The sequence below is a fragment of the Macaca fascicularis genome, chromosome 9 (assembly GCF_037993035.2).
Source record: "Macaca fascicularis isolate 582-1 chromosome 9, T2T-MFA8v1.1".
In the NCBI taxonomy this organism is placed as follows: Eukaryota; Metazoa; Chordata; class Mammalia; order Primates; family Cercopithecidae; genus Macaca; species Macaca fascicularis.
Window position 1 is genome coordinate 16,784,670 of NC_088383.1, and position 22,314 is coordinate 16,806,983.

Genomic DNA, 22,314 nt, shown 5'->3' on the forward strand with positions numbered 1-22,314 from the left:
GACCTCCTCTACACAGTTAACTGTTACTAGACAGTAATAGGAAATTACATTTTGAATTCTTTTTCTATAGCTAGTATATTCATACTATAAGTACTAGAAAAACATGTAGAAAAATAAAAATGATAAACAAGTAGTACTTATGAATATAGATCTTAAGGTTTTCAAAGAGGAATTAAAACATATAATGCCATCATAACCAAATTAAATTTTTTCTAGGATTTTAAGGATGGTGCAATATCAGAAAATCTATTAATATAATTTATCTCATCAATAGGTCAAAGGAGAAAAAATCAGCTGTAGAGATGCTGAAGTGGCATTTGAGCAAAGTCAACTTCCAATTTGCACAGGACCTCCCAGGAAGCTGTGAACGGCAAGTTACTTTGGTAGTATAAACAGGGTGTTTCAGAATCCAATTGCCGAACATCGACTTAACAGAAAAACACTACATGCTTTTTCCACTGAAGTTTGGAACAAGACATAGGATGCCTACTATCTATGTTGGTTTTTTTCTTTATTGACTATTGTTTTGGAAATTCTAGTCAATATAATCAGACAAAGAAAAAGGAGGAAGGAAGAAGAAAGGAAAAACAGTTTTAAATAATACTACAGAGATGATCAAATGATTCCCTTCCTGGAAAAACTAAGAGAACCAATTGGCTGGTTATGTAATCTTGGAACGCAAGAGGAATTTCTAAGTGTATTCTCAGATGCAGAAATGTAGAAGGTTAAGATTGCTATATGATAAATTAAGAAAAATTTAAAACAAAATGGTCATAAACCCACCAGACAGAAAAATGAAAGTCAAATAACAAACTAGGGAAATGTATGTGTAGCACATATGCTAAAATGGGACTGATATTTATATTCAAAATTTCTTTTAATATATTTAAAATATTAAAAATTTGTCAGTATTCTTCATCTTTCATCTCCTCTCTAATTCCATGATCCAGATCTATCTCAGAACTCCTTACTTTTAATATATTTAAAAGATCTCTTACAAATCAAAGAGGCAAAACCATATACCTTTTTAGAAATGAGTTAAGATTGGGAGGCTGAGGCGGGCCGATTATGAGGTCAGGAGTTGGAGACCAGCCTGGCCAATATGGTGAAACCCCGTCTCTACTAAAGAAACAAAAAAATTAGCTGGGCGCGGTGGTGGGCACCTGTAATCCCAGCTACTCGGGAGGCTGAGGCAGAAGAATCGCTTAAGCCTGGGAGGTGGAGGTTGCAGTGACCTGAGACTGCACCACTGCATTCCAGCCTGGATGATAGGGTGAGACTCCAGGAACACTTTTACACTGTTGGTGGGATTGTAAACTAGTTCAACCATTATGGAAAAGAGTATGGCGATTCCTCAAAGATCTAGAACTAGATGTACCATATGACCCAGCCATCCCATTACTGGGTATATACCCAAAGGATTATAAATCATGGTGCTATAAAGACACATGCACACGTATGTTTATTGCAGCACTATTCACAATAGCAAAGACTTGGAATCAACCCCAATGTCCATCAGTGACAGACTGGATTAAGAAAATGTGGCACATATACACCATGGAATACTATCAGCCATAAAAAAGGATGAGTTTGTGTCCTTTGTAGGGACATGGATGCAGCTGGAAACCATCATTCTTAGCAAACTATCACAAGAACAGAAAGCCAAACACCGCATGTTCTCACTCATAGGTGGGAACTGAACAATGAGATCACTTGGACTCAGGAAGGGGAACATCACACACCGGGACCTATCATGGGGAGGGGGGAGGGGGGAGGGGGGAGGGGGGAGGGATTGCATTGGGAGTTATACCTGATGTAAATGACGAGTTGATGGGTGCTGACGAGTTGATGGGTGCAGCACAGCAACATGGCACAAGTATACATATGTAACAAACCTGCACGTCATGCACATGTACCCTAGAACTTAAAGTATAATAATAATAAAAAAATTAAAAAAAAGAGTTAAGAATAGAATGTATAGAATGTAAAAGTATAATTAACAAAGAAAGAAAAAGACCTACATGTGAATAAATATTGTACTGCTCTAGTGATCAAAGGGCTGTACCTTAAAACAGGATGCATGTCTCACCTCCTATTTAACTAGTCAATACTTATAGCTAGTTTTGATGAATTGTTACATATTTATAAAATAATTTGTCAACATGTCTCAAAAGTCTTAAAAGAAATACTCACTCTTTGATCCAGCATGTATGCTACTATAAATTTATCCTAAAGAAACTATGCAGATGTGTGTGTGAAGATTAATTAAAGCAAAACATGTACAAAATAGGGATTAATTAAATAAGTTATGGGGCATTTTCAGTGCAAAATGATGCAGTAATTAATGTAGAAGAGGTAAATCTATATTTATTAATATGACAAAGATTCCTGCGATATTACTGAATGAGAAAAGACAGGTTACCCAACATCTGTGTGTGTGTGTGTGTGTGTGTGTGTGTGGTTGCCAAAAAAAAAGATGCTAACTTGAATAGTCAAAACAAATAAAAAGGGAATTTATTTTAACAAAAAAGAGATCTCAAGGATCCCAAGGCTACTTCTTATGAGAAATGTCCCAAGAAAAGTCTCACCCATGTACTACACGTATTAAAAAATTGTCAGTATTCTTCATCTTTCATCTCTCTCTCTTTTAATTCCATGATCCATGATGGGTTATGTCTATCCCAGGAGTCCTAACTTTATGCATTACAGTCCAGCTATATCTAGAAAATGCTAGGCATTCTGTAAATTCCAGTTTCAAATTTCTGGAGAGACTTGGACCAATAATATATACATATATGAGGTCTATCCTTAGTGTATGAAGTATGGCCAGAGAAATAGATTATGTCATTTCAAGTGTGGCTGCCAGGAATAGGTCTGTGGAGTCGATGATGTTACTGGAATAAAGGGAATGCGCAGAGCTGGGTACAAATGCAACAGGTGTCATAAAAATGAGGAAACATACTCATTTAAGTTGAATCACCTATAGGTCTTCATTCAATAATTAGAAGTATGACATCTTCCTAAAATTTGAAAAGCAATGTAAATTTAAATGGCATACATTTCTTAAACTTGCTTCTGTTCTCTCAGCCTCTGTCTCTGTCTCTCTCTCCTCTACTCAAAGCTTTATCCCATCTCTCCAGATCACCTAAAGTTTCACACCACAGTCTTTACTGGGCTGGTCTTTTCTCTTTTCCTTCCATATTCCAGATCTATTTTATTATGCTATGCTCTTTTCTATGTAGCTTATTCAAGCCAGCCTTGCTTCCTCTTGTATCTCCCCATCCCCTACAACCTCATTCTGGACAGTAAACACCAAGGCACTCTGCTGTCAGCCATGGGATTCCCAGCCAGCACAGAACTAACAATGCTGTATTTTTCCTAATCACATACAATTCACTTACATGCATGGAAAAAAGGCTGAAAGATATAAAGTCTTAATACCATTTATTACCAGAAGGTGAAATTATGGATGATTTTTAAAGGTGTTACACTTTCTCATTTTGTATTAGTTGTAAATAAAGAAGTAAAGATGCATGATATGGAAAATAAACATATAGTTACTTACCTTGTGCCAAAGATTCTCATTAATATTGCTAAAATATTTTTATCTTATCACTTTTATCCCAAGCATATTAAAGCCTCCAAATCAAATACTTCATTTTCTATAATGCCTTAGCAAAACACTTTACATATAGTACTAATACATTTTTTAATGAATAACTAAATATACAAATAAAGTAAAATTAATTTTGTAGTTTCAACAACTATCAGAACAGAAAAATCTATAAAATCATGTAACCAAGGCTAATATTTTTCCAAATCATAAAAAGACCCAGTGTAGCCATTATACCAAATTGCTTCCTACCAAGAAGTGACTGCATCATTTTGCAACATGTTGACCAAAATTAATATCCTTTGCTCAGCAGGAGTTGAATAAATATTTAACAAAATCCATTAAGTTATTATATGATGATCTATTCTATACTTTGTACTACATATGTACACTATGTATATACACTATAATAGTATACACTGATATACTATATGTAGATAGTATATTTGTATATATAGTTAGTATATGTGTATACTATCTATTTATAGTATATATGTATATACTGTAGTACTGTATATACTATAGTACATGTATACTATATATACACATATGTGTATACTAGAGATAGTATATACTATACATAATATGTATGTGTATGTATACTACATATAGTGTACATAGATAGTATACATATATGTGTATACTCTATTATATATAGCATATGTATATACATGTATGCTATAGTACTATATAGTACTATATGTGTATATGTGTATAGTACACTACATATGTGTAGTGTACACTACATATATAGTACACATAGTACACTACATATATAGTACACATACACATATAGTACATATACATATATAGTATATACGTACCATAGTATGCACAGTACTATAGTGATGTAATGTCCTGAGCTAGAAGCTATCTACTTATTGTGGAGTTTTGTTGTTACTTATTGCTAAAAGCCAATATTCTTATTTTGTTTTAGCCTTTAATTTCAATCAACTTAATCTTGTGAGAAACCCTGCAGGACTTGAGACTTGAGAATTTCCCATTGTGGGAACATATACACCATGGACTACCAGGCAGCCAGAAAAAGAATAAAATCATGTCCTTTGCAGCACCACGGATGCAGCAATATCCTAAGTGAATTAACGCAGGAATGGAAAATCTAGTAACACATATTTTCACTTATAAGGGGGAGCAAGACATTGAGTACATATGAACATAAAAATGGGAATAATAGACACTAGGAACTATAAGAGTGGGGACAGAGGGAAGCAAGGTTTGAAAAACTAATGCCTGTAATCCCAGTACTTCGGGAGGCCGAGGTGGGCAGATCATCTGAGGTCAGGTGTTCGAGACCAATCTGGCCAACATGGTGAAATCCCTTCTCTACTAAAAATACAAAAATTACCTGGGCATGGTGGCGGGTGCCTGTAGTCCCAGCTACTCTGGAGGCTAAGGCAGGAGAATTGCCTGAACTCAGGAGGCGGAGGTTACAGTGAGCTGAGACTGTGTCACTGTACCCCAGCCTGGGCAACAGAGCGAGACTCTGTCTCAAAAAAGAAAAAAAAAAAAAGAAAAAAGAAAACCTATCTATTAGGTACTATGCTTACTTCCTGGGTGATGGGATAATTCGTACCCCAAACCTCAGGATCACACAATATGCCTATGTAACAAATTTGCACATGTACCCCCTGAATCCAAACTAAAAGTTGGAAAAAAAAGAGTTACTCACTGTGGTATTTGTATGTCATTGTCCCTGGCAGCTGTCCTTCCCCACCTTGCCTTCACTTGAATTTATCCAGTGACTATTTCTCTTCACTTTTCTTGGTGAAACCAAGCTGCCCAAGTAATGGCTGCTAAGATGCAAGAATAATTTGCACTTGCTGACTTTGGTGATGCTCTCTTGCCAGAACCTTATGAAACATTCCACTCTCCTTTCCAAGAAGGAGCACCTCTTGGGAAACTTCTCCTACCAGACATTGCTGAATAGAGGATTCGGCTGACAGTGTTCTGGTAGATTTTTCTTCCAAAATATGAATAATGATTAATAATATTAGGGGAATAAAGTTAAAATAGAACATTGTTAAAAAGTTTGTCAATGCAGCAAGGATTCTGATTTCAGGGGTTGAGTGTTAGGTTAGTAGAGTGTGGTTCAGTGTGGCAATTATATTGTTAGTTTCAATATGTCTATACCTCATGCAAAATGTAAGACTAGATACCTACCAGCAAAAAAATGACCCACAACCTATCTATCTCCCACAGCTGTTGGTACCAACCGTGGCATCTACCTACCAATCAGCAGAACTCCAGTCAAAAGACAGGTGTTCTAGTCTGCCCCAAACATTCATGCATTTGGATCCTGTTAATAGACTAAATGAATTGAATATTATTTTTGAAGCCTATTATTTAATTTTCCAAAGATACAGAAAGCATCTATTTTTTAATAGTCAATATCTTGACTGATATTCAAATGAAGACTTAAGAATCCTTACATATATTGAGAAAAATGATCTAATTACTGTATTTTTGTAAGATAAGGAGAGGTTGACTTTTCCACCTGTGAAATTTCACAAGGCTCTTTTCCTATAGAATTTTGCCTGCCCTGCTTTGTAGATGCCAACCGCCTGGGAATTATTCTTGAAATTGGACAAGACATCCCTTATAGAAAATTTATTGTCTACTATTATATCAGAAAGTAGCATATTCTTAGTACTATTCAGTGGAATTTAGGTTTTTAGGAAATTTTGCTAACCCTAAGAATGGCAAAATAATAGATTCTTCCATAACTCTACAAGACCACAGGAACAGGTGCTGTGACTATGACCTCACATTATACAACTGGACTCTTCATTGAGTCGTTGGAGTTACAGAAAATGAAAGGCAATTAACTGAAATATTTCAATTTGTCAAATATTTTCTTAACATTTCTGCTTTGAGGGCTACAGAAGTAATGGAAAGTCTTTGTCTTGGAGGATTTGTAGTTCATAAAGGGATGTGTTGGGGGAGTTAGAATACGGTGAACTATGTTGTTTTGATAATGGTGATTAAAAAGACAATTGAATAAATAACTTGAATATGAAGAAGAATGGGCTAAAGGCTCTAAATACGGTTGATTCCTTGCGGGAAGAAGTTATAACATACAGTTGTGTCGCAGGACAGGTGAGCCCCCAAAATGGGGCTTAGCTCACGTTTTTGGCCTTGCTCAGGAAGGAATTCAAGAGTGAGCCGGTGGTAGAAGAAAACAGCTTTACTGAGGTGTCAGCAGTGTTCCAGTTCCGTGACTGACCCTGTGGAGCTGGGCTACTCCATAGGCAGAGTGCAGAGAGTAGCAGCCCTAGGGGCAGTTTGGCAGTCATATTAATACCCACTTCATGCTAATGAAATGGTGAGTTGTTCAGGAAATAGCTAGACAATAGGCAGTAACTTTTGGGTGTTGCCATGGCGATGGTAAACTGTCATGGTGCTGGTAGGTGTGTCTTATGGAAAGGTGCTTTTGGTGCCTCTTCCAGGTTGTGGCCAGTCTTCAGTCTGGTCCAGAGTCAAGCGCCACCTACCTTCTACCTCAGTTGGGAAGATCACTAAAGCTTCCATGGTTGCAATGCGTGGGTTGGGGGTTGATATTTGAAGGTTTCCAAGGATATAAACTCCCAACACCCTATGGTTATAATAGAATTTGACAAGGCGCTTCATTCGACATTGTATTTCCTGTGCAGGGTATCCTGCCTCAACATAGTAGGTGTTCAGAAGCATTTTTTTTTTTATTGAATAAAACAAAATTCTTTTTGAGAAATTTAGATATTTCAGAAGTTAATTTATAGAAGCCCTAAAACTTCCCATTACCTTATCGTGGTATGGATTTTTAAAATAATATATTTAGGGGAGATGACATTATGTTCCTTTAAATATTACCATTTTGATTTTTGAGCCTTCCTGTTTAAAAATGTTGACCTGTCTTCTTGGTAGTCAGGAATCTTGAAAGCTCAGGCTTCTCCATTTTATGACCTCATAGATTTTTGCCAGAAAATGCTACTCTGGGAGGAAAGTAGTGGAGCTGAAACTTCAAATAGAATCTCATGAGTCATACACATGTCTGCTAACAGGAGGGAGAACAGGATGGACGCACGAGTAGGGACAGTCATGCAAAGGGAGTTACTTGATTTTTTTTCTTCTCCTCTTAATCAGGAAATAGTCGTTCCTCCTCCACGTTTATTATTTCTTTAAACAATATATTCCTCTGACAAGAAGTTAATGATGAGTCACTTCTAGGAGGCAGAAATTTGATTTTCTAAATACTTAGTTCTTCGTAGTTAGCAGAGATCCAACATTGACATTTAAAAATTATTCTGTTTCTGTAACTTGGATACTCTTTAAACTAACAGGACTATGTATGTGGAATGGTGTACACCTGCGTGATAATTCATGTCAACCATGCACTTACTAGAAAATCTCAAATGCTTCCCTACATAAATCAGTTCTGAGACCCAAGAAGCCAACTCATTAAAATTTACTTGAGATTCCTGTAACCTTTTCTCAGGAAGCAACAGCAGGTAAAAAATGTGCAGCTTAAAAAAAAATGTGCACAAAACTTCAATTCTAGTCTATAAAAAAATCTTTTTTTGTGGGTAGTTGAAAAGCCTGGCAGAGGGTGGGTGGGAAAGTCATGAAAGTTTGGAAGGATGACATAGTAGATTATGGCAAATTAGAAATTTGTCACAGAATATTGATGGAGGAGATGCCGGGCTGAGTCAGATTTTCTCAGTGCTGAGGTGATGGTCGATTACAAATTAGGTTCCTTTGAAAATTGCACTAATATTTTGGGCCACTAGGTCATTAGAATTTGCTTCTCCCCAAAGCAGTAACGATAATAGTGACTCAGTCTGCATATGTTGAAGCTGGTATTATATTATTTATTGCTAGGGACATTGTCAATGTCTGGATGACTGCTGTTTGCAGGAATCTCATGCCATTCCCTTGCTTGATAACTACCAAGGGCTCTCTATCAACTACAGAATACAACCAAATCCCTTAGCATGATGTGCAAGGCCCTCTGCCATCTGAGAAGCTGCTTAGATTTTATTGTCTCATGCTAGTACCCATCTAGGTCCCAGGTCAAGTTTCAGATCCATCTCCTATATATTCAAGAGTTCTCCATTCTTGCACTCACCACAGTAAACCCATATTATAAGTCAATCTCCTTGGGGGCAGGGACTATGGTTTATTAATCTTTGTAGTAATAGCATCTGGTACATGGAGTGCTATAGATGTTTGTTAAATTAATAAGCATATGTTCTATCTTATTCTTTTTTTTTGAGATGGAGTTTCGCTCTTGTTGCCCGGGCTGGCACGGTCCCAGCTCACCACAACCTCTGCCTCCCAGGTTCAAACAATCCTCCTGCCTCAGCCTCCCAAGTAGCTGGGATTACAGGCATGTGCCACCATGCCAGGCTAATTTTTGTATTTTTGGTAGAGACATGGTTTCTCCATGTTGGTCAGGCTGGTCTCGAACTCCCGACCTCAGGTGATCCACCTGCCTCAGCCTCACATAGTGCGGAGATTACAGGCGTGAGCCACTGCACCTGGCCATGTTCTATCTTCTTTTAATATGTAGCATAACTACCAACTAAGTAACACACTTGGCATGCAGTAGGCAGAATTCTATAGAAGTCCCCGATAGCCCTCACCTTTGTGTAATTCTATTCCATTTCAGTGCAGTGGAAACTTTGCATATGAGGAGATACCACACCCATGACTACAGACTATATTATATTATGTGGCAAAAAAGGAGATAATCTAATTACATGAAACCCTTTAAAAGCCAACTTCTAATGTACTGGTGAAAGGAATCAGAGATCCAAAGCTTGGGATGGGATTTGATGCATCTTTGCTGGTTTCGAAGATGAATGGGACCACTCCCAGCTCCTAGAGGCAAAGGAATGCAGGTGGTCTCCAGGAGCTAAGAGTGGCTCCCTGCTGATAGCCAGCAAGGAAACGGGGACCTCCACTTCTGCCAACAATCTGGATGAGTTTAGATGTGGATTCTTCCATATCCTCCAAATAACAGACTAACCTGCTGATACCCTGGTTTCAGTACTGGGACACCCGATGAAAATAACCCAGCCATGAATGAGTCATGTCATCCTAGAGTTCTTACTTACCTGGCTGTGATATAACAAATTAATATTGCTCAAAGCCACAATGTTTGTAGCAATTTGCTTTGTAGCAATGAACAACTGGTATACCTAGTATGCAACTTCATCAGATAAATTGTGTGTGCGTGTGTATGTGTGTGTGTGTTTTTGTTTAATTAATAGATAATAGGTGCCCTCACATCAAATTGATGCTTGCTAATTAAATCAGAGTACTTAGTCTAAGGTGATTTGTTCATTTCAAATAATGTAACAAACTGTTATTGGGTATCTGCCATGTCTCCTGTATTACGCTGTGTCCTGGCTGAAATTCAATCCTGAATATAATATATACAAAATACCTTGATGTTCTGGATCACAATGGCTGAGACATAATTGCAGACACAAATTTTATGTCAAATAAGTGAATGTAATAGTCTTAGAGTTTGAATATTTAGGGGGTTTCTGCTATAACAAGTACATTTATTTTCTAATAAATATTCTAATTTTATGTTTGGTTCTTTGTCAAATATGCTTGACATTTTTGGATAATATCCTTTTTCTCTGATGTATTTTTAAGTACTCTGCCCCAGAAGAATGTTTGCTAACGTGTATTTAGCTTTTCTAATGCTTTAGTGTTGGTGTTGTCATGTTAATTTGTCAGTCATATAGCTAGAAATGAAATTCTTAGGTTGTCTGGAATTGCTAAAGTAACTATATGTTATGTAAGGCATTCGTCTATTGAAGTAATATGTATACTTTAAATAATTGTACTTTTGCAGCCTAAAAACAAACAAATTCAAAATACTGATGTATACCCTCTTTAGTACCCTTAAACCAGAGATTGCAGACAGCAGTATAATGATGACTGTCCATGATTATGGTCAACTTTTCAAGTATTTATCAAGAGTTTTACATATGAAACAAAAGCCCAACATCTCTGATCATTAGAGAAATGCAAATCAAACCACAGTGAGATACTCATGCCAGTCAGAATCCCTATTATTAAAACGTCAAAACCAACAGATGCTGGTGAGGTTGTGGAAAGGAAAAAGGAACATTTTTACACCGTTGGTGGGAGTGTAAATTAGTTCAACCACTATGGAAGACAGTATGGCAATTCCTCAAAGACCTAGAGGCAGAAATACCATTTGACCCAGGAATCCCATTACTGGGTATATACCCTAAGGAATACAAATCATTCTGTTATAAAGATATATGCCCATGTATGTTCACTGCAGCACTATTCACAATAGCAAAGACATGGAATCAATCTAAATGCCCATCAATGATAGACCGGATAAAGAAAATGTGGTACATATACATCATTAAATACTATGCAGCCATGAAAAGGAATGAGATCATGTCCTTTTCAGGGACACGGATGGAGCTGGAAGCCATTATCCTCAGCAAACTAATGTAGGGATGGAAAAACAAACACCACATATTCTCACTCTTAAGTGGGGGTTGAACCATGAGAACACATGGACATATGGCAGGGAACAACACACACTGGGGCCTGTTGAGGGGTGGAGGGAGGAAGAGCATTAGGAAGAATAGCTGATGGATGCTGGGCTTAATACCTAGGTGACAGGATGATCTATGCAGCAAACCACCATGGCACATGTTTACCTATGTTAACAAACCTGCACAACCTGCACATGTACCCCTCAACTTAAAAGGTGAAGAAAAAAAAAAAAGAAAAACAGTTTTAGTGTATGCTGAATTATGATAGATCCCATTGCACATAGAGAAGACTAAAATAGGATATCTAAACATGGTAGCTGAGGAGCCAAGGACTACTCTAATATATACAGAGCTGGCCACAAAGTACGCTAGCCAGGAAACTGCTCTGTCTCAGTCTGCAGGGCATGCCAAATAACAGTAGAAAAATAACAAGACTGGGAAGATCCTATAAACAAATCATTTCTGAGGGTATGCACTATATGTGTTTGGAATGAATGTTTTTGATTAGCTTCTTGGGGATGAGGAAGAGGACGGTGAGACCCTTAGAGACATGCCATGCTGCAGGCCGTGTGTTGTACGGAGTGAAGTAGGAAGGTCTTGGAAACAGTAGGGTAGTGACTGAACTCTGTGGTCCCTGCCCTATGTGCTTCCTCATACCACGTGAATCTCTTCCGGATTAACAGGTAACTAACATGAACTAGAAAGGTACCAAATTATTAACCTTCCAGGGGGTCCTACACATGTATTGGCTCAGAAATTGACAAGAAAACAGTAAATACAACACGACATATAGGAGCAAGTCTAAAACATAATGAACATGAAGGATTTAGAGAGTTAAGACACGGTAGATGGTAGCTGCACAGTACAGTAGATGCCGAGACTTGAAGTAGACCCTGAAAAGAGAGGAGAAGTTACATTTTCCTGCAGGAGTGATTAGTATTTTTTTTTTTTTTTTTTTTTTTTTTTTTTTTTTTGCAGGGAGACCCATGGCAGAGTGGGGACCAATGAGGGGGAATCCTCACTGGAATCCAGGCTTTGGACAGGAATGTGAGCAGGTGAGTCAAGACCAGCTGGCGGAGAGATTAAATTCCTGCCAGAGAGAGATTTTAGAGTTGATCTAACAGACAATAGGGAGTGAGTTGCTTTTGTTAAACAGGTGATGCTAATTAATTGAGGGTACCCAGGAGTCAATCAGCAAGTTAGCAGCTGAAGAAGTTTAGTGTACTGAAGAGTATTTCCTTTGGAGAACTGCTCCCAAACTGGTCCAATAAGAACCACTCAGGGCCAATTGTTTCAACTGAAGATTGCTAAGCCGCTCTTGCAGCGCTCATTTCCATGGGTTTGGGATGAAAGCAGTATTTCTACAGGCTCATAGAGTAACTCTTATTTACACATAATTCTCTTATAGGTGGTTAGAAAATATATCTTATAACAGACTTAGTGTTTGCCATCTGGGGACTTTTGGTCAGATTAGACAGAAAAAAATTCCCTAATCTTGGTGAGGAAAGCAAGAACTTGAGTGAGCTTCATTTGAACAATCTAACATTTTCCATTTAATGGCTTTAAACGAATCCCCCAACTTTTGGAGTGTTTTGTATTATTAATTCGTTTCTGAATTGCGGTATTTATAAAAAAGACTTGTGCAGCTTAAAATAAGACATTCCGCGAAATTGCCAATATTACTAAATGGTTTATAATTAATTATCCAGTCTGTCCAACCATTGCATTTTGGTATCAACGGAGGATTTTTCTCCTTCTGACCAGTAGAGGGGGCTATAACTCTTGATATGGATAGCTGTTTTTTCTAGACAGAAATTACATCACCGACCTGTACTGTTGTTGAACTATTGTACCCTTGAATTTATAATTAATATACTAGAAATATAATGTGGTGCATATTTTTCATACTTTATCCCTTTAGACTTACATACATTATTTATGGTACCGCTTGTATTATATCTCCCAGTATAAACTTCTTTGCCAGCCCAAACAGACCACAATTATTAGGATAAATGTGGCTCTTTTCTTGCATCCAACATTACTTCTGCCTTCCCCCTTTTCTGGAACACCAGTGGTTACCATTTGTTTGAATATAACTTGCTTGCTTGAAACCCAGTTCAGCAACAACTCTTTAATAAATCCTTCTCTTATCTTCCACTTCTCAATTTGCATAGCGTGATTAAACTCCTATTTTACTGATGATGATCAATTGATTGAATGAAAGGGGGACTCACTCTGCCACCCAGGCTGGAGTGCAGTGGCGCGATCTCGGCTCACTGCAACTTCCACCTACTGGGTTCAAGCAATTCTCCTGCCTCAGCCTCCAGAGTAGTTGGGATTACAGGCATGTGCCACCACGCCCAGCTAATTTTTCTATTTTGAGTAGAGATGGGATTTCACCATATTGGCCAGGCTGGTCTCGAACTCCTGACCTCAAGTAATCTGCTCACCTGGGCCTCCTAAAGTGCTGGATTACAGGTGTGAGCCACCACGCCTAGCCTAAGCTATTTTCTAGTGCTTAATACAACTGTTTATTTTATGTTTACTAAATACATCATGATTTTTATTATTCTCCTATTAGATCATATGTAAATTTCTAGAAAAAGTACAAAATGCCCTGTTAAGTTTGAATTTCAGATGAAGTAAATTTTTTTTTTTTTTTTTGACATGGAGTCTCGCTCTGTTGCCCAGACTGGAGTGCAGTGGTGCGATTGCGGCTCCTTGAAAGCTCCAACTCCCGGGTTCATGCCACTAAATGTTTTTTAGTATAACTAAATCCCATAAAATATTTGAGACATGCTGACAATAAAAAGTACTTATCCAGAATTCACATTAACTGAAAGTTTAGTATTTTTATTTGCTAAACCTGGCAACCTTAATTATAAACACTTTGGTTGTGGAGTCTTTGTCTTGTTCACATCCATGACCACAGAGCATAGTGTCAATTTATAGTAGCTGCTCAATAAATGAAAGGGTCAAGATGTTATATGTGGCCAAGTTATTGTAGAATGAACATTATTTCTTTGAATAACTGCTTTTAAATGATCTCCACTACTATTACATTAATGTGTTGACAGTGAATTATTATTCATTCTAAAAAAGAAATACTTGTAAGGAAAAACTTTGTGCTAAGTAGAAATTTAAGGATTTAAAAATAAAAATTGGAGGGAACATTTGAAAGATATTTAAGTGTCTTAAAATATCTCTTTGAGTTGTTAAGAAACATGATGTGATTAAGAAAATTCTCTTGCCAAATGAATCCAAGAAAAAATGTATGATTTTAAAAGATGCATGATGTGTTGAATCAAGACATACATTATAAAAAGATGGTACCAGTAATATTCATTGTTTAGAATAATGAGTTTGTTCCCATACTTGGACTTGGAAGGGAAAGAAAAGGTGCTATACAATCGGGGTAGTACCCTGATTGAATAAATATATTTTGTATACTTAATCTAAAATATCTATAAGTCTAGCTACCTTAAACCAAATCTCAGGCATTTCTCCACAAGCCGCTTAGGCGTTGGGAAAGATTTAGAAAAGAACAAACCATTATAATTAACCTCTATCAACAGTTAAATTCTGCACAGTCTGTCAAACCTTCCTCTGACAGTTAGAAGTCTTACGTTGGGTGATCTTATGTCCAAGTTCCATCATAGTCAGCTTGACACGACACTGATATGTAGAAAGATGAAATTATATTGACATAGCCGATTTAAAGGAATAGCAGTCTAAAGCAGAGGATACACACACACGTGCACACACGCACATATGTGTGCACATGCACACACACCAGGACAATCACAGGCGACTGAAACTTGAACGCAATTTGAATCTCATTAGCAACAACGAAATACAATTTATAACAGCGAGATACAATTCTTCACCTATTTGCTAAAATAAAAAAAAAAGATACTACTCAATACTGGCAGCACTTCACACACTGTTGGTGGGAGTAAAAATTGGTATATTCTTTCTAGAAAGTATCTTGGTTTTATATATATATACATACACGGATATATATATATATGTATATATATACTTTACCTAGTAAGAGCCTTTTTATAAATTCTCAGGAAAGAAACATACAGAAACTCATATAAAGGAATATGTGCAGATAATCTCATTACATTTGGAGGAAGGAGGGGATGTTCATCCTTGGTGGCAAGGTAGAGCAGCTCCCTTTGCTGGTCTGCTTCTTGGGGAACAGGCACTATTGGCCCAAGATTTGCTTTATCACATAGGACCTTTTATTTCTGGCCCTGTTATTGTCTCTTGTTGAGATCTCTCTCCCCCCGCCACCACCCTAATCCCCAGCTCCCTGCACAGAAGGCCTGATGAGGTCCTAGTATTTCGCAAAGGAGTAGAGTTGGAGGCCTTGCTCGGCTTTTATTCCTGTGGCCTGGAAAGACAGGCCTCTTTACGTCCACCTCTTTTCCAGGTACATTTCTGGAATTTGTCGTTTTCGTGTAAATATTTAAGTGTTTAATGAAAACAAGTGGCTGTATAGTTGGCTATTAATATTTATTAAATAATATTTCCTTATTGAGTTGAAGTGCTACCTTTAACTTATAATGAGATCACCATTTGGGGAACATTTTCTACTCTCAATTTGTTCACTGATGTTTCTGTATATTCCCTCCATAGGCTTTTCAATTTTGTAAATACGTAAGGGTAACTTTTCTTATCATTCTACTTCTTCTTCTGGCTTTGTATCTAACTCTAGAATGAGTCAATGCGTTCAAGGTCAAATGATCCTGTTGTTCATATGGCTTTATCTGGTGTGAAGAAATGGAGTCACAAAAAGTCTGGGATTAAGTTCCTTTTCTCTGTGTTCCATAGCAGCCTCATTGCTTTGCTTTATTGAATCTCCTTATTACCTCTACACTACATTGTGTCTTCAGGCCAGGACATACCCATCCCTGATTCCTCTGTGCCTGGCTTAGAACTGGTACCTTGTCCAAGCTTCTTACTTTATGGGTGTCTTACTCAGTCTAGGCTGCTATAACAGAAAGCAATCAAGATAGATGTGAGCTTTAAAGATTAAGAACTACATCTCCATCTATTTAGATTGTTTGTTTGTTTGTTTTGAGTATGAGTCTCTCTCTGTCACCCAGGCTGGAGTGCAATGGTGCAATCTTTGACTCACTGCAACCTCTGCCTCCTGGGTTCAAGCAATTCCCCTGCCTCAACCTCCCAAGTAGCTGGTATTACAGGCACCTGCCACCATGCCCTGCTAGTTTCTGTATTTTTAGTAGAGATGTGTTTTCACCACATTGGCCAGGCTGGTCTCTTGGTCAGGCTGGTCTTGAACTCCTGACCTTGTGATCTGCCCGCCTTGGCCTCCCAAAGTGCTGGGATTACATGCCTGAGCCACCATGGCTAGCCCATCTCCATCTATTAATATGTTCATCTCTGCTGTGAATCTGGAGAAGCACAAAGGGCTGTGGATAAAGCAGACATTGGGATAGATTTTCCCAGTGATCAGGACTGCTTGCCGGTGCTTCTGATTATCCTTCCTCTGTTAGTGTGTTGTTCTAAGGAAGGCTGTAATTAAAGCTGTAGCCTTTCAAGTTAGAATTAATTTTTCTGGAATTTTATTTTGTTCTCTGGGAACAAGGTCCGCTCCATCCCTTGCCAGTCATATCATGTATGTATTATCTAACTTACAGACATTCACATTTGAAATACATTTTCAAGAAAAACCGTTAAAGTGACTGATCTTCCAATTTAAACAAAATTTGGGACAATGAATCCTACATTCAACTGACTTTTAGGATTCAGTATCTTTTCCCTGTGGCCTCCTGTTTTCTAAAAGTAAATCTTCAAAATAGCATTTTGCAATTTCATAGACCTTTTGGTATTTGAACCACTTTCAGTATGCTTCCGATATATTTAATTAATTCTTTCTACTTTATTACAATAGAATAATATATTTCCACATTATTCCTTATGGTCATTAAAAATTTTAAATATCAGGTATCTGGTTCTTATCTGTTCAAAATGAATCCAGATGTTCACGTACCGCATGGGTGCCAGATTTTTTTTTCCATCCTAGGCTTAACTTTGGAGAATAAATTTGGAACAATTCTGTGGGGACTGTTGGTCACAGATGGCTGAGTAATCATAAATCCTCGGGTGGAGATAGAGTCCTTCTGGATAGCAGTGTAGAAATTGATTTTCATAATTTAAAATACTCAACCCTGCATCAATCCACGTAAACAAAAGGTGTCTCTTGTTTTTTTCTTTTTTAAAAAAGTGACATGTAATTAGCTTCTAACACCTTAATTTCATGTTTACTCTTAACTTTATTTTTTGGCGTCTCTTCCAGAAATTTGTTCCTTCCCTTCAGGTACAAAAGGGTTCAGTTTCTTTCAGTTAAAAAAAAAAATCCCTCTTCTTGCTGAAAACTTTTGCTTGTATCTCGAGTTGAGTTATAACACACTGTCTCTTCTCATCACCCTTGTCGCACAGCATTATAATAATCGGTGCATATATGTGAGCTCCTTCAAGGCAGCGATTGTCTCTTATCAATCGCTGCAACTCCACTGCTTAGCAGAGTGTCTGGTATATAACAGGTGCTAAGTGAAAAATGAAGGATGGTCTCTTAAGTCAGAGGTTTATACTGCATCACGCTTATTGTCCAGTAAAGGATAAAGGAAGGCTTTAGTAAGTTCTTTAGTCATTTTACTTAAAAATGTTTTAACTATTTATTTTATAAGCAAAAGGAAAGTTATACATTCTTGATTTGCAGAAGAATTTAACACAATTTCTAGGCGCTCTTTATTACATTTAAGAGCTTAAAACAGTTTTTTTTTCTGATGCTGTTAACTTTATCAATCAAGCCCAAGTAAAATCTGGTGGCACACTCGAGTTAGGATAATTCATGAAGGGGCAGTGGTGTTTTGTAAGGGGACTACGTAAAAGTGGTAGCCAGGGAGCCAAGAGAAATTCTGAGATGGTGCAGTGCCTTGGGGCTGATATACCAGGCATGGCCAACCTTAGGACCAAAAGGAAGAGTGGAGATAATGGTATTGGAGATTGAAAGGAGAACATCGTGTGTTTTGAGAACTGTGACCTTCTGTGGAGGGACATGACCAGCCTGAGGCAACCAACTATACTTTCCTCTGTCCCTCTGATGGTCTGCTGGGACTCTCTATTTGCTATCCCAAAAGTAAGCCTGAGGGAAGGAGCACCTGTTGCTATTGGCCTTAGGGGTTGACCTTCCAAGCAAGAAACAAGATGGCGGAGGATGGAGAGTAGATTTCGAGGGGAATGACAGATCTGGGGCACAGTTATCACAGTTTATTATACTGAAGGTACTTTTTCTGTGGAATAGCCATCCTGCTGAAAGAAAGACACAAAACCAGAAAACAAATGCTCAATGTAGTAGGGTCTGCCTTTTTTTTTTTTTTCTTTTTTGAGTGCATTTAAAGCAATCCTGGCCTTCAGGAACTGCACTAGGTGGCAAGATATGATGAGCCCAAGAAAGCCTTCAATTGTATAATATTATCCCAAATGTGAGTTGTGTTCCATCAATGGCACTGCCTTTGGCCTCACCTTCATATGGAGTTCAAGACCACATTTGCACTAATGAGGTAGTTTATCCCATAAGAGAATGCATTTCTCAATGCACTAAAATGCTTTCCTTTTGCATCAGTCTTTTTAAAAAATAATGTAGAGAGATTTCTCCAACTGGATTCACTCTGTGTGGCCTGTGCGCAATTTGTTTTCTAAATGCTATATTATCTTCATCCACCACCTTCAATTTAAATTTTAGTAAATGGTGCTTTAGTTCTCTGAAAATTCTCTTTATGCTCTATATTGGACTTAAGTAGATGCCAATTTTCACATATCTGGCTAAAAAGAATATTGATGTCTAAATAAATTTGAGAATAGAAGACTTTATACATATTGATTTTATCACATCACAGATATAAAGCATATATTTGATACTTACCTGAAACAGGCATCCTGATACAGCAAAGAAATGCCTTTAAAAATATGTATACATAGAATAAAAAAGTTTTCTTTTCAGACAAACAGGCCAAAGACGTTCAAACAGGAAAGCCAGTCCATTTAGGCAGCAGACTTGTCACTGAAACCATAGTTTGAAAATCACTAGGCCATGTACAAAAATAGCAGAGTTAAACTGCTGCATTATCACAAACATGATGTCTCATAATTGGACAATAAATATCTAAATTTGAAAAATCTAAAGCCCTTTGGAAAATATTAATTTAGTACAGCCAGCAAGTTAATCGACTTTTTTTTTTTTTTTTTTTTGAGATGGGATCGTGCTCTATCACTTAGGCTGAGTGCAGCGGCATGATCGTAGCTCACTGCAGCCTGGAATTCCTGGACTCAAATGATCCTCCTGCATCGGCCTCCTAAGGAACTGGGACTACAGATGCACACTACCAGGCTTGCCTAATTTTTATTTTATTTATTTATTTTTTTTCAGAAATGGGCTCTCAATGTTACCCAGGCTAATCTTGAACTCCTGACCTCAAGGGATTCTCCCACCTCTGCCTCACAAAGAGGTAGGATTATAGGCCTGAGCCAACACACCCAGACTTAATGAACATGTTTGAAGTAAAACTTCCTGCAGTGCGAAGGCACTGCCAGGTGAGTAGCTTTTGACAGTGTTGGGCTACGTTTTATCACAGATAGGACTGACTCGTTTTCATTAAAAATCAACTCATTTAGGTAACAGCACACTTTGACTCAATACATCAATATTTCTGTATGTTTTTTAAAAATAAACAGAATGCCTAACCTTCTAACTAGTTATGAAAACATAAAAATATCTAAGATGAAACTTCTGCAAAGAGAACAAGGTTTGGAATTAAGACGGTCCCAACGGAACTGACTGCATTTAGAAAAAAGTCAGCATGGTACAATGAGACTCATTTATAAAGAGGAAATCTGAGATTGAACTCGTTATATTTTTCCATTGAATTGGAGGTGGTAGTTAATAGCTTAGGCTAGGGAGCCTGACCACCTGCATCTGCATCCCAGCTCAACTCTTTTAGGAGTCACAGGAGCTGGAGAAAATTATTTAGCACTTTTTTTTTTTTTTTAAATGGAGTCTTGCTCTGTCCCCAGGCTGCAATTCTGCCTCAGCCTCCCGAGTAGCTGGGACTACAGGTGCATGCCACCACGCCTGGCTAATTTTTGTATTTTTAGTAGAGATGGGGTTTCACCATGTTGGCCAGGCTGGTCTTGAACTCCTGACCTCAAATGTTCTGCCCACCTCGGCATCCCAAAGTGCTGGAATTATAGGAGTCAGCCACCGCGCCTGGCCTGTTTAGCCTGTCTGTGCTTCAGTTTTCTTGTTTGTAAAATAGAGATTCTCATATAACTACTAAATGGGATTGCAGTGGGCCTTAAAATTACTGTATGTAAAATTCTTATAATAGTGCTTGGTATATAGTAGTGTCATGTAAGTATTAGCTATCATTATTAATTATTAAATTGAGTACCACTTTATTGACTGACAAGTGATTTTGTGTAGGTTACCTAGTCTCAGTACATTTCAATTTAATTGACATCAAAATATGCTAATGGGTGCCTCACCTAATTTTGAATGTTTTTGTGACTATGTATTTACTCAACAAACATTTATTGAGCCTCTACTCAATACCAGGCAATGTGATAAATATTGGGAAAAACATATTGAGTAAGAAAGACAGTCCCAGTTATCATGAAGCTACAGTGAAACAGGCAATGTTGACATTCTGGTGTGTAGAGCTCATGGTGATATAATTGGGTCTGAGAGTTGAATGACGCCCGATCTCCTATCTTATGAATGACTCCAGCTCCAAAACCATCCTTGTAAATATTGTATCTCTCCAAATTGTCATGAATGTCCTGTCTTATTCTTCAAGTTCTAGCGAGCCCCTCAAAGTTTAAAACTCTAGGTCAATAATCCTGAATTGTATCCAGAGAATAAGATACACCATAGACACACCACCTAGAGAAGAGAGTGGGCAATGTGATATTCCATATGCCAATCCTGCCTTCTGCATCCCCGTCTGTGGCCATCAGTGATGACATGAAGCTTACAGTCAAGCGGCTTTCCTGTACCACCACCACCATGACTGTACCCTACCAAGGCCTTGTTGGGGTCCTACCTTCAGTGCTCACAAACAGGACTTGAAGACAGAAGGTCTCCAGGTCCTTACCTCACTTCTCATTTTTCTTAAGATCCCCCCTAAGTCAATGAATTAAGGGCCATTTTTAATAAATGAAAACGCATTTTGTTGGATTGATTCATTCTTATTTTAGAATCTGTGTCTGTCAACATCAGTGGAGCTCCTCTGGGTCTCAATACGTTGTGTAACATTTCTGCTCATGTTCCTTCGTGTTTTCATGTCTCCTTTGGTGCTTAGCTACTGTTTAGTTTGTGCCGGTTGTTGCAATTGCAGAATTGTTTATAGAAATAATTTGAGGCCTAGGATGGTATCTTCCTCCTGAGAGGGCTTTACATGTGCCTTTTCCAGGCCCCTGAGAGCGGCAGCAACCTGGGATCATCTCAGACCAATTTCAGAGACTGCAGTGCTCTGAAGCTGGACTACATGCCCTAGGAGGGCCTGTTGGCTTCTGGGTCACAGTTACTTTGGGGACGTCAAAATTCGGGTTTCCACCCTAAGCAAACCCCTCCTCCCCAATGTGGGGGAGGGTCCCATACTTAATTCCCCTCAGCTTTATCCTATTAGCCTGTTACAGTTCTTCTATCCCTTCACTTCTCAGCCACTCTCTCTGCAATCAGTGTCACTTCTAGTGAAGAAGTGACCTTAAAACAAAGGAGGAGGAGGAGGAAGGGGGAAGGAAAGAAGAAATGGAAAAGAAAAGGTATATGAAACAAATTTTGATTATTGAGGGAGTACAGGCTATTTAAAAAATAATAGTGCCAGGGAACCTGAATCAGAAAAAACTGCAAAAAGGTTTGTGAATAAAAGAGACGGTTTGGGGTCTGTCTTGAAGTTCATTAAAAAATACTAAAAATCCTTCTCCTCTGTAACAAATTCATTGACCAAACTGTACAGAAAACGTGTCTCCAATTTGCAGTTGACTGTACTATGAATTAACTAGGAATTCCTTTGTAAACATTGTAATGATGACAAAATGAACTGAGGAGAGGGGATG

General features: G+C 38.0%; 1 long non-coding RNA gene across 1 annotated transcript; it reads left to right on the forward strand.

Annotated features, from left to right (window-relative positions):
• Window positions 1–289: 289 nt before the first annotated feature.
• LOC135965022 (uncharacterized) lies at window positions 290–19,762 on the forward strand. Its single transcript, XR_012417505.1, has 3 exons — window positions 290–374; window positions 12,146–12,218; window positions 19,628–19,762. It is a non-coding gene; the product is annotated as an uncharacterized lncRNA (long non-coding RNA).
• Window positions 19,763–22,314: the final 2,552 nt, after the last annotated feature.